Source organism: Nyctereutes procyonoides, unplaced genomic scaffold (genome assembly GCF_905146905.1).
Source record: "Nyctereutes procyonoides isolate TBG_1078 unplaced genomic scaffold, NYPRO_anot_genome, whole genome shotgun sequence".
In the NCBI taxonomy this organism is placed as follows: Eukaryota; Metazoa; Chordata; class Mammalia; order Carnivora; family Canidae; genus Nyctereutes; species Nyctereutes procyonoides.
In genome coordinates, this window is record NW_026575134.1 from 32,321,462 (window position 1) to 32,335,292 (window position 13,831).

Below are 13,831 nucleotides of genomic sequence, written 5' to 3' on the forward strand. Positions count from 1 at the left end.
GGGGCGGGGGGGCATGAGACACGGGCGAGGGAAGAGGCAAGAGGGTTGCTTGGACTTGCCAGGCTGCTTACATCAACCTGTTTGTTGTTTTTAAAAATCACTCCTATTATTATTATTTTTTTTACCCTTGGGGCATTCAAAACTCAACTTACAGACGAACCCAAACTACTTGTCAGTCACTTGCTCTCTGTCTGAAACAGCTGCGAAGTACAGTTGAGTGGTTCCGTTATCTCACTGCCTTTGGGGTTTAAAAGTGAGTCTGGGTCACTTCCAATTCGGGATGCAGGAATCTGATCCAATCAGGGTGCTTGGGACTCGAGAAGCCCTTATGGGGTGCGGCTGGGGGGCTCAGTGGTTGAGTGTCTGCCTTCAGCTCACGGTGTGATCCAGGTCCTGGGATCGAGTCCCACATGGGGCTCCCTGCAGGGAGCCTGCTTCTCCCTCTGCCTGTGTCTCTGCCTCTCTCATGACTCTGTCTCATGAATAAATAAATAAAATTAAAAAACAAAAGAAATAAAAGAAGCCCTTACTAGTCCTGAGGGAGGGGCAGTGAGCAGGATGTGCTCCTCATTGGCCCAGGTTAATCTCTCAGGACCCCAGACTGAGGGAAGAGCCTCCGATTCTTTTGGAAATTCAGCACCAGCATATTGTCTAGAGAAGGGATGTGGTCACCTCTTGGTCTCTCCCCCCAGGAGGGATGGCAGTCGGGAACCAAGTGCTATGTCTGAAGCAACAAGCTTCAATGGTTGGAGTAGAGATTCTTAGCCAGGGACCACAGATAAAGGGCTTCCGAGGTCTGAAGTTGTAAGGAAATTTTTTCTGCATATGCATTTCCAGGGAGATGGCCCTTAAACTCCATCAGGCACTAGCTTGCCTGCGTGCAAGTGGAGAGGAGATCCTTCCTGCAGTTCCTAGGATTCACCACCTTGCTCCTGCCTCAGGGCTTTTGCACTTGCTGTTCCCTCTCTCAGAATACTCTTCTCTAAGATCCCACGTGGGCAACCTCACTTTCTTCAAGTCACTAATTAAATGTCACCTTCCTGACCACCTTGTATAAAATAGTACCCATCACTCTCCATCCTATTCACCATCAGGTCATATCCTCGTTCTTTATAGAACTTACTGCTATATGACACTAATTCTTTGTTTATTAGCTCCTGCCTTTAGTAGGTTAGCCTCCATTGTGTTCACTGCTATATCTATTGCATCTAGAATTGTGCCAAGTTCAAAGGAGATGCTTGGTAAATATCTGAATGGATGAATCAGTGAGCAAATTAATAACATTGATCATATTTGGGTCTTAGATGTAAAAAAAATTTTAATTTAAAAATTTAAAGATTTTTTTAAAGATTTTTTTAAAATTTATTTATTCATGATAGACAGACAGACAGACAGACAGAGAGAGAGACAGAGAGACAGAGAGAGAGGCAGAGAGAGAAGCAGGCTCCATGCTGGGAGCCTAACGTGGGACTTGATCCCGGGACTCCAGGATCACGCCCTGGGCCAAAGGCAGGCGCTGAACCGCTGAGCCACCCAGGGATCCCCCCCCCCAAATTTTTTTTGATGATAGAAGACAAGAGTCTGGGTTCTCAGTGGGGTTAATTCTTGGCTGTGTCCCTTGGGTCCCAGACATTTGAAATGCTGTGAAATGATCGCCGGGGCACGGCCATAGATGTTTCGACAGGGGCCTTCTAGAGATTTCACAGTGTTGGCACATCTCTTGTTAATTTTATCAAACCTTTGAAAACACCAGATGCCAGATCTGTGTGTGTGTGTGTGTGTGTGTGTGTGTGTGTATGTGTGTGTGTTTCAAAATGGAGAGATCAGCTCCTGGTACACAGATATAATTATCGTTATCATTATTATTAATTGTCCCCATGTGCAGATGGGTTGCTGCCAATTCTGACCCATCAGCGAGCTCTTAGTGACTTGTGTGAGGCTTCATAGTAGGTCAGGGTCCCCCTTGCGAACTGCAGTCCCAGCCTAGAGTCACTATTATCAGATTCTGGAGAAGATGTCCAAGGGGTTGACCTTGAGTGACAAGGGCCAGTTAGAGGCTAGCAGTTTCTTTCTTTCTTTCTTTCTTTCTTTCTTTCTTTCTTTCTTTCTTTCTTTCTTTCTTTCTTTCTTTCTTGTTAGAAATTTCTTTATTATTACTTATTATGCACCAGCTTAATACTGCAGAAAATTTCAAATCACCCTTCAACAAACCATTCTTCCCTCCCCCCACCCAAGTTCTTGATAAAGAGCTCTTCAAGTGAAGAAGACTTCACTTCTTCTGTATAAAACTTTCTCAAATAAAGGCAAAGAACTGTGTACATCTTGCTGTAAAACGCTGCCCACAGCTGTGGAAAGTATCTGCCCAGGCTCCTTTCACTGTCCAGGTCCTGAAAGACTCTTATTCATGAACTGTCTCTTCACAAAGCAAGTCCACCCCTTGCTTGGTTTATCATTCTGAGGGTCAAAAACTTTCTCACAAAGTCTCAGTCCAGTCTTTTGTCTCAGCTGCTGTAACTAGGCCCTCATCACCTCATCTTCCTGTTTGTTTGCAGGTTTGGCATAAATTGCATTAAGTGGAAAACCAGGCTCTCCAGGAATGGGGAAATTAGTGATTCCCAGTGTATACGTTACACTTTTGGAGTTTCTTAGGCACTCAGAAATGTAGAGTGTTATATATATCAAGGTTCTATCAGCTTCATTTAAAAAAAATTTATCAGCTTCATTCTTAATGTCATAGTTTTTGAAGAAGACATTGGCTTTGAAGTAATAGATGGCTCCATCCACAATATCTGTATCTTTTGTCTCTCTAGGGGCGGGTCCTTTGAATTGACTTCTGATAGGCAGTAATGCCATGTTTCCAATGGGTTTGGTGTCAGGGTCCATGAGAGAAGAGTGGTAAGCCGTCATCTTGGCGGCGACCGGGTTTCAAGCCAGACCCTATGTGAATGGGAGGCAACTGCCTTTTTTTCTGATCAAGGCAAAGTGGAATTCAGACTAGGAAAAGAGAGTCTGTATTTTCCTGTCGTTTTAAAGGGGAGAACCGAAGGTACCACTATCTTCCAGGAAGTACCTTCCTTCTGTGAGAAATAAACCCTGGTGTCTCCTGACAGATTATTTGCTATGTTTCTTGAGCATAAACCTCAGAATCATTTTTGCAGAGTTGATCTTTTGTGACAACTCTGCATCAGGTAGGCTTGGAAGTGAATTTAGCACATAGAGCTATTACCTCCTGGTAACCTCTTTTATACATGGAAGCTTCTGAGTCTCATCTTGGAAAAGTTAGTATTTTCCTGCATTAAGAAAACAGAACACTGTCCTCTTCCAAACATTTTAGATGGCCCATTCATCATTTATCAAAAGAAATTTTATTTTTTTAATTTATTTTACTTTTTTCTAGAGATTTTAATTATACAGTATAATACAGGAACATAACATTGTTTTAAAAGCCAAAACCTACCAAAAAACCCCTCCACAAACATAAAAAGACCCCTTATATACCTGATTCTGAAGCCCAGTCCCATTTCCAGAGGTAATCTCTGAAAATAGCTTTTTGCTTCTTCCAGAATTTCTCTCCATGCACTGTAAATGTACAAGTTCATGACTAATTTTTATATATCTATATTTTGGACATTTTTCCATGTCAGTTCATATGTCAATGCATCATTCTTTTCAACAGGAACATAGTCTTTCATTGCATCAAAACATACCTGAATATAGTCAGTCACTCCTTTATTTGGTGGAAGTCAGGTTACTTCCCAGTTTTTACTGTTACAAACAAGTCTGCGAAGAATATACATTTTTGTGTATGCGCACACATAGCTCTCCAGGACAGATTTTAAGAAAAATATTTTTGCTGGGTCAAAGGGTATTGCAGACTTTTTATTTTGATGAAAACTACCAAATCGACCCTCCTTCCACCCTGGCCTTACCAACATAGACGCCCACGTTTAATTTCCCATGTCCCTGACAATCAGAGATGTGACGATTTTGAGAAAGTTTTGCGAATTTGATGTGTAAATGATTTTAATTTCCTTTGCTCTGATTTCTAAGATGGTTGAGGATCTTTACGTACAGTGCTGTATGTTGGTGGTTTTTTGACATGGTTTCCAACATTTTCACTTGTAGGACTGTTTCAGAAATGCCTCTCCTCCAGGGCAGATATGCAGCCAGTAGTTAAAATTTTGAAATAGTTTCATACTTGTAGGTAAAGTGCGCCTGCCCCAAGTCACAATTCCCGGGCTCCTCCCCCTGCCTCTCTGGCACCTTGCCGGGACCTCCCAGTGAGGCAGCAATTAACCCCAGTGAGGTTAATATGCAGCTTATGCAGATGACCTTCAAGACCCTGCTCTATTGCAAAACCTGCCTCTATTCAGATTGTTTGACCCCATGATTCACCATTTACAAAATATTTCCAGGAGTCCCTCCCCAACTCTCAACCGAAGGTACTCAAACTGTGTTTTATACATTTAGCAGTTTGTGGCCTGTGAGATTCACGGTAACGTCCTGCTGGTTTGCTTCTTGAACTGGGCCCTGCTTTGGACGCCGATTTCCTAGGATTATGCTTACATAATTTCCTTTTGACCTTAGCCTGCACAATGTAATCCGGGAGGGCACGCTGGGGGAATAAGATGACCCTTATGTAACTTATTACGTAAGAGCCGGGAGACCTGAATCTCTTCGGAGCGTCTGCAGAGTTTTCTAAGAAGTCTGAAGGTTCATTTTGACAGAAGTTTGTTGTCTTTCAGCCAATTGAGTTCTTTAAAAAGCATTTCTTTATTTCTGAAATAGCCGAAGGGAAGGGGGAAAGAAAAAGACAGTATTGCTGTTATGTGGCAGGCTCGTGGAAGAAATGCTCGCCATCTAATTTAATCTTCTCTACAATCCTCTTTCCTTGAATGGATAAGGAAACAGGCTCTAGGGATCAGAGTGGGTTGCTGAGGTTCATTCAGCTAGAGAGCAGTAGCACGGAGCCATAAAGCCCACTCAGTTTCTTCCTATGGAATGGACCTGTGCATGTGTATACCTAGTGTGGGGGACAGAGTGACTCACAGTCACCCTGCACAGTCCACTTCATGTCCTATTCTCTTGAAGTCTTCAATTTTGCCCACTGGCTGTAGTGAGGTCGATGGGGAGCTCAGATCATTCCAAGAACTTCAAGTACCTTAGAGTCAAGGCAGGCTGAGGCCAGGTCTTTGATCTCTGGGCCAGGGAAGCCCTGTCCTGTGTCTGGCTGTGTGCAAATGGACTGGAGTTTTTGTGGCTGGAACTTTGGACTCCCTGATGTCACCCTTTCACCTTTACCTCTGAACGAGGGTAGACCCAAAAACAACAGGTCTCGTGTAACATGTTTGCCTGGCACGAGCTTGGTCCTGTGCCTCCTCTCTGCTTAGGAAAGTGACACGTGAGCAAAACTCACGCCAGGGTGAATGTCTGCTTGGCCAGTATAACAAAGCCTCAAAGGAAAAAGCTTATCCAGGCAGCCCAGAGAAATGGGGCTCTGGTCATTTAACTTTTAGGGTCACTAGAAGATAGAACTAAAAGGGGTTTGTTGTTAAACATATTTTTGGTAATTCCCTCTTATTTTTAATCTTCCCATTGAAAAAGTAATAAACACACATCGGATAACATTCAGACCGTACTAAAAAGAGTATGTAGTGATCCGTGAGTCCCTCTCTCACCTGAGATGCCTATGTACTCATTCTTTGCCTCAGAGGCCACTGCTATTAATAGTGTCCTATTATCCTTCCAGAAATATTATCTGTAATCCATCTGTCCATCCATCCATCCATCCATCCATCCGTCCATCCATTCATCCATCCATCCTCCATCTCAATTTAAGCTTAACTCTTATGGTTGAAAATCATTCAAAATTCTGAAATTCACTCTCTCTTGGTTTGGTGTGTTGGGGCCAGTTACACTCCTGACAGAGGATCTTGCATGTCCCCTACGATGCCTGTCTGGTTCTTATTCTAAAGTTCTACAGCTGGTGAAGGTGTACCATTGGGTCACACACCAACCAAAGACCTTTCTGAGAGACTGTGTTTCCATACCCTGTACTGGACTATTTCTTCTAGATTCTTTCTCTTTAAAGCAGAATATAAGAAGATACAGTAGAGGAGGAAATGTATTTTTTTCCTCTGCCCTTCTAGGTTCTTGATTGAGACCCCCCCCTCCACCCTGTAACAAAAAGAAAAACAAATGTAATTGTATATGTATGTCCAGCAGCCCCACAAAGCTATGAGACCCAAAGGCAGCCAGGCAATTGAGACGTACATGCCATCCTGAGCTAAAGGAAGAGATGGGGCTTCAAGGAGGAGAAAGGCAATAATAACCAGGAAGGGAAGAAGAGCAAATGTCTGGTAAAAAATGTGTTTGCCCTGCTGTACAGATAAGTCTTGCAGACGAAAATGTTACCTCTGATAATAGTTCCCTTCCTGGTACAGACCTGCTTTCTGAATTCTTTTAGGCAGTTTAGGAGGTAAAAAGCTTTTCCTGAATCTGGTAGGTCTTGATTGCCTTCAGCTGAAAATAATTCTTGTGCCAAAGAGACCTACTTTGGGGTGGCCTATTCTGCTCCCCTACAATGCCCTGCTGGATGGATAGTTCAAATTAGGTGAGATTTCACAGAATCTGTGCTTCTTCAAAGGCTGCTCTCATTCATTTCTTGCCTGAGAAGGGTCCTCACCCACACTCCTGCTCCCTGAATTAAGACTGCCTGTTTACACATATGTTGATTGCTGAGCAGCTGAGTGTGTTAACAGGAGGAGGTCAGTTTTCTCAATGGCACTTTTTCCCCCTGTTAAGTATAGCAAGAATGAAGGGCTGAGAAAAGACTGATACCACTTTCCGTTACAACTTCCTCCAAGTTACTACATGAGGAGCCAGGACTCTGCTGGGCCTTGTCTTGGGATAGTCAGATGTGGAAAACAGGATAATTCCCAAAGAGCTGCCCTCTAAAGAACAGAGATGTGATTGGAAATGTTCCTTCTTCAAAGATAGGAAAATAACCTGTTGGTTCTGTCCCTGTCCTAACCAGATCTTCTGGAGAGCTCTAGACACTGGTTCCTTCATCTTGCAGAGCTCATTGTAGACTGGATCCTAGTTTCTGCCACTCATGGCAATGTGATTTGGGGCAGATAAAGTCTTAGTGGGGAAAATGATTATGACAATTTCAAAGGATTGTTTTGTTTTAGTTGCAGGTACTAGAAGCCTAACTTAATTTGACTTAAACTAACAAGGAAGGTATTGGCTTATTAACTAAAAAGTCTACCAGTAGCTTAGGCAGAGTTGGATGCAGAGGCTAAAATCTTATCATCAAGATGCATTTTTTTCTCCATCTCTCTTTATTTTAAAGCACAGGCAAGTCATTTCCATGAAGGCTCTTGGCAGCTCTGAACTTGCATCCTAGTAGCTCAGAAATGTCAGCAAAAAGGAGCTTTTTGGGGCCACTATTTCCAGCAAAAGGCTTAGGATTGAATCCCACGTTCCTACCCCTAAATCTTCATGGTCATGAGGATGAAATATCCTGATTCTCCAGGCCTGAGATGGGCAATGGGTCAGCTCCACCGAAAGGAGAGGAGATGCGTAGAGGGTCAGGAGTAGAGGAGAAGAGGTGTCCTGAGAGTAATTGGGAGACTAGAACAAAAGAGTAGTAAATGGATAGTAGGTAGGCAAGAGGCTTGCAGTATTCTAAATTAATTGCAAGGGCTAAATGAGGTGGATTAGCAAATATTCTCTGTAAAGGAACATATAACAAATGATTTAGGGTTTCTGTTGCACTTACTTAATGTTGCCTTTGTAGTGCAAAAGCCGCCATAGGCAGTAGTTAAATGATGAGCCTGGCTCAGCAAGTATTCTAATAAAACTTTATTTACCAAAATAAAGTAGTGGGTTAGATTTGATCTATGGCTATAGTTTGTTGACCTGTGGTCTAAAAAATAGATTGCATATGCAGAGAATAGAATCTTCTTTTTGTACTTATTCCAGAAACTTCAACAAATGACATCTGGCACATATAAAATACTTAACAAATGCTGGCCATTATTATTACTTATGCTGTAAGGCCAATAACAGTGATAACATTAATGATAATTACAATAACACTAATTGCATAATGGGATATAATGAATTATGAGTAATAGGTCATCCAAATTTTCAAGGGTTGTTTCTATACTATTAGGGCAGCTTCCATTCTGCATACTTATAGAGCTGGAAGGAACCACAGAGGCATCCAATTCTAATACTGCATTTTACAGATGAATCTTAGGCTCACATAGGAGATGACACATGTATAGGTTTACATAGCAAACTAGTGATAGTTTTGAAATTTGTAGCTGTTTCCTTCAGCCCTTCTTCTGTAGCTTTGAGCCACTATCTGATGGACACATGGTGTGCCTAGTACATTTGAGCACACAGGTAGAGTCAGAGCGTGAAGATTCACTGATTTTTACATTCAAACTGGATAGCGTGGTGACTTAGTATCGTTATGATTCTAGGCATATTCTTGAGCTGGTGGAAAGACCTGGTTTTGGACCAGCATGTGTTTATGACTCATGAGAACTCCCTGCCGATGGGATGACTCAGATATCTGTTTTATACAAAAATTACTAAACACCTCTTGCTCCGTTTGAAAACAATGAATAAAACGACAAGTTATTCATTGCCTTACTTACTACTTCTTCGTCACTATTTCCATTGACTTAGCATGCTGGCAACCATCTAAAAACAGCATGTCTTCAGTTTGTGTGCTGGTAAAGGGCTTCCTCCCAAATCCACCATCAGCATGGACAGAGAGAGATCCATGGACACTTTTGTCTGCACTTAGTGGGACAGACCCATTGGCCAAATTCTTCATGGTGGATAAAACTCTCCTTGGGTTTTGGTTAACGAGCAGTGATGGAGTGATCCAGGAGGGTGGGTATTTTAGAAGCACAGCTCTTTAGCATTTTTCTCCCCAAAGTTGATTTCCAACTTTTATTACTCAGGGTCACTTACATAAATCAATGAAAAGACATATTTTCATGAATCAAAACTGTGTCATAGAATCCTCTGGACTCAAGTACTAAAGAGAACTCAGTAAACAGAATGGAGAATTTGAGATTGATTTACCACTTTTTTAAGGCAAAGGTCAGCAAATTTTTCTGCACAGGATCAGATAGTCAATATTGTAGACTTCTTGGGTCATGTGGTGGGCTGTGATTTGCCGACCCCTGTTAAACTCTAGTTAGTGTTAAAGAGCAGAGCAAAAGATGGAGTATTTGAATTGGCTGCCAGTTACTTGAATATAGTCTTTAAAAACTTGGGCTTTGGATTGGATAGATTTAAGTGTAGCCCTGTGGTTCTGTTGCTTAGTGGGTGATTTAAGGCAGGTTAGTTGCCTTGGGTTCCTTGTCTGTAAAATAGAGACAGTAATGATCCCCTTTGTAGACTTGTGTGGAACCAGCAAAGGAAGTCACTTACCCCAGAGCTGGTATGCTGCCTAAAGATAGTACTATAATTAGTACTGTTATTGATAACCAAGTCCACTGGGTGATAGGAGATAATTAATAGCATAAAATTAAGGAACTTGCTTCTCTGGTCAGTTTCAAAGGAACTAGGGAACCAAGAAACCTTTTCCATCATCTTCTATGGGGTAAGTATGGGACTGTACCAACGATGAGGCGTTGTTGAAAGGAGCCTCATGCTAACTCATGACAGACAGTCTTTCCTTCTCTGAAAAATGAGGCCTCACATCATTCAGAGGAAAATCTCAAATTAGAAATCCTTTGATGAACATTCTCTTTAGCCATGGAATGAGACCAAATGGCCTGATCTGGATCAGAATCATCAATGTTATCTGAGAACAAGTGGTGAGGAGTGACTGCAGGCCGTAGGAGCTCTGGGACCTCGGCTCATTAGTTCCCAGTGACTTCATCATGTTGCCTCCTGTCATTTTGCAACTTCTGTTGCTAAGGCTGACATTAGAAAGAATTTGGCCGGAAGCCACATATGTGTTCAACATCCTTAGGGAATATAGCTTTCAATAACTAAACTTTATAGATACAGATATAGAAATACAGATATTTTTGCAGAATTATGAGCTATGAGGTTGAGGCTGGATATGTTGGGAGACAGGTGAATGACAAGTTTACTCAAGAATGGCAAAATAGCCTGGGTGGCTCAGTCAGTTGGGTGTCCAGCTCTTGATTTTGGTTCAGGACATGATCTTGGGGACCTGGGATCAAGCCCTGCATCAGGCTCCAAGCTCAACAGGGAGATGCTTGAGATGCTGTCTCTCCCTCTGCCCCTCTGACTGCTTGCATTCCCTCTCCCTTTCTAATAAATAAATAAATAAATAAATAAATAAATAAATAAATCTTTTTTTAAAATGGCAAAATAAAACAATGAAAAGCATCAGCCCCTTCAATCTATACACACCTATACATAAACACACACTTTCCCTGGGACAATTCAAGGTCAGGTCCATGATGCAATAGCTAAGGAACATCTAAGAATGTCATTCTCATGAGGTTCCAGGTTCTTGCAGTCACCATGTTGTAGTGAGAAAGGATTAGATTTTTAATAGACATAGACCAGGATGGGATTCCTACCTCTTCCCTTTCCTGTTTGATAACAGGCAACTTACTTAATTTTGCTTCCTAATCTGTAAAATGACTAACAATCACTTCTCAAGTGATATAAAATGTCCATCAGAGATACTACAAATAGCTGCTGTCTTTCTGACTGTACGGGCTGGCATCCCAATGACTAAATCTGCATACCCCGCCTCCCCACTCTAGACTTGTAAAAAACAGACTGAAGTCACTCTCAGCATTTTAACACATGCTAAGTCATTACTCTAGAGAGTTATGATCCTGGAGCCACTGATAATAAGGAAGTCTGCTGAGAAGACGATGAAAGCTGGTCCCACCCTCTGTAATCCACTAGCCAGTCCTGATTATTTCCCAGGTATTGCCTCTGCCTGTGCTCAGAAAAGGTGAGATTGCAGGTCATTGGCTTCATGCTTTCACGCTTGTCCCCTGGGAAATTTGCCTCGAAGTTGAAAATTATGTGACATCCTTAGTAATAACATGATTCACTCTGCTGAACCACCCTGTACCTACTTTGTAGCCTGCCCCCCTCCTCCCCAAAAAATACTCATTCCTGTTTGCAGATTTAATCTAAGTGCACAGGGAAAACTCTCATCTCTACAATGATGAAGTCAAATGGGACAGGGGTTGCTAACTCAATAGGAGCCAGGAAAGTATGTGAAATTAAGGAGCAGTTCACTTGCCTCTTAATGCTTCTTTCAGAAAAATAGCAGTGCAAGCACAATGACAAATGGTATTTGATGCTTGGCCTTGGTGTTAGGGAAGCAATAAGGATTGATGGGGACTGGCCAATAGGAAAACCCATGTCTATCTAAAGGAGATTCACTTCTCAGTTCTAGCTGTTTGTTGCCACTCAGAAATCTAGGTTCCAGGGTATCTAGATCTTCCAGCACTTTAAGAGAAGGGAGAAATCTGGATTTTGATGTGAAATCTACTAGCTTTTAAATGTTGTGAAATGATTCAAATGAAAAAGCAACCACCATAAAGACAACAATAATCTTGTGTTACCCTGGAGTTTATAAGCACTTACATAGACCCACAGGGAGACCTGGTGGGGAAAAAAATGAAGTTGAGGGGGAAGAAGTGGTTGTGTGGACTAACACCCCCAAAATTTCATATGGCATTTATTGCAACACTCTACAAGTGGAAAAGCTTGACATTGTTGTTCAGGTTTTATCATGTGCCTTAGATGCTATTTAAGAAAGCAGGTAAGCAAATGAATGGGAAATATCAGGGAGGGAGACAGAACATGAAGACTCCTAACTCTGGGAAACGAACTAGGGGTGGTGGAAGGGGAGGTGGGCGGGGGGTGGGGGTGACTGGGAGATGGGCACTGAGGTGGGCACTTGATGGGATGAGCACTGGGTGTTACTCTATGTGTTGGCAAACTGAACACCAATAAAAATAAATTTATATAAAAAAAAGAAAGCAGGTAAGCACTGCTAACAGTTTTCAGTACAAGGTTAAAACAAAGAACATTGACGTTCAGCTGAAATTTTAAACAAGTCACAATTTACTGGCATTTATCGCTGCCAATTGAAAGAGGTTTTAGAATTAATACCCAACTTGTTATCATTGGCATTGTTGCAGTTACTACTTGTTAAGCTTATCTATGAAGAAAAAGAATCCTTATGTAAAGGGGAGGAATAGATTCAGTGACTTCTCTCCATTATTTTGGGTGTGATGGTCTGGGACAAGGTCATAGTTTCTTACTGGTGAGTAAGAGACATTGTGTGAACGCTTGATAAGTAGGGAGGGATGGTGACCGAGACCCACTCTGGGAGCATGTGTGAGCAACAACAGTTGGGCAGCTGTTGGATAGCCCATCAGGCTGTGTTTTGCTGATAGGTCTGAGGAAGTTGAGAGGGGAAAAATGAAGGAAAGAGAAAGAGGAGAGACATGTTGGGGAGTATGAGGAGGAAGAAGAAAGATGCCTACATGGGGTACCTTGGTTAAGTGCACTGTTTTTGGCTCAGGTCATGATCTCCGGGTTCTGGGGTCAAGGCCCACACTGCCTTTGGCTTAGGTCGTGATCTCTAGGTCCTGGGATCCAACCCTGCATCAGGCTTCTTGCTCAGCTGGGAGTCGGCTTCTCTTTCTCTCTGTCTCTCTCTCTCTCTTAAATAAATAATATCTTAAAAAGAGAGAGAGAGAGAGATGATTACAATGAAGTTTTATTATGTGGGTACTGCTCGGTGTGTGATGTAAACCCTCTTCCTCTTCTCCCCATCCTGTATAATAATGATTTCTCAGGACCGGATTGTGGGGTTGGATCTGTTCCCAAGTAAGGCACAAAGGGCTGAGTGTGAGCTGAATGTGGCCTCAAGGCAGATGGGGAGAGGGTGGGTAGAGGAAGGAGGCAAGATTGCCCACAGTGGAAGAGCCTGCCACTTCTGTATTAACTCAAGGCCCTAGGATGTGCTGAGATCCAGGGAACTCATTTCAGGGAACACTACAGATCTTATCCAGCCCCTAGTCCTATGTTTTGTCCTAGCACTTAATTCGACCTACCCGTTTTTACTACCAGTTTTTACTGAATATGTATAGGTGCCTGGCATTGTGTGTACCGTGATATAGCAGATTCAAGCGAAGACAGGGCATGATTTTGCTTTGATGTCATGATTTAAGGGCCAGCTAGATAAGTCACTCACTCAGGAAAAAAACCTGCTCTGAAATAAATTAAAGAGTTTACAAGTTGAGAAAGACTGAACTATTCTTCCCAAGCACCTGGATGAAGGGCACTCACCTCAGCTGCCAGGGAATGAAGTGGTGTTGATGGTTCACAGCAAACATACCGGACCACTTCCTGGGGTGTCGAGGGGAGGTGGGGCTGGAATGACTTCAGGAAGTGCATAAAAAGTTCAGTTGTGTCCACTCATAGTAACTTGAAGCTGTGGTTACTTTTGGCAAGGTCGCTGGATGTCAATTAGAGCTTTGGGAGACCCCAGGCTAAGGAGTTTCATGCACCCTTTCCTTGTGCTTCGTTTGGCTCCTCTCCAAATCCATACCCATGGGGGGAAACTTTTACCCAGTGCCTGACTTGGGAGGACTCTTGCCACTTCCTACCAAGGGCATTTCCCAGCTCTGTAGAATTGGGTCCCCCTAAGTACCTCCAAATCGTTATGTCTCCACAGATGCATATTGAGCATCTAATCTGAATTGGGTCCAGGGGAAGAGACAGGCCTTTCCTATATAGGATCTAACATCTACTGGGGAAGGCATTAAGGAAACAACATGGTTGT

The 13,831-nt window shown here is 42.6% G+C and overlaps 1 protein-coding gene and 1 pseudogene across 13 annotated transcripts in view; one reads left to right on the top strand and one right to left on the bottom strand.

The window, feature by feature from the left end:
* SLC1A2 (solute carrier family 1 member 2) overlaps positions 1-13,831 on the top strand; it is a 151,437-nt gene that overhangs the window by 63,512 nt on the left and 74,094 nt on the right. The gene's annotated exons all lie outside the window — the stretch shown is intronic.
* LOC129494100 (actin-related protein 2/3 complex subunit 3-like) lies at positions 2,318-2,930 on the bottom strand (annotated as a pseudogene).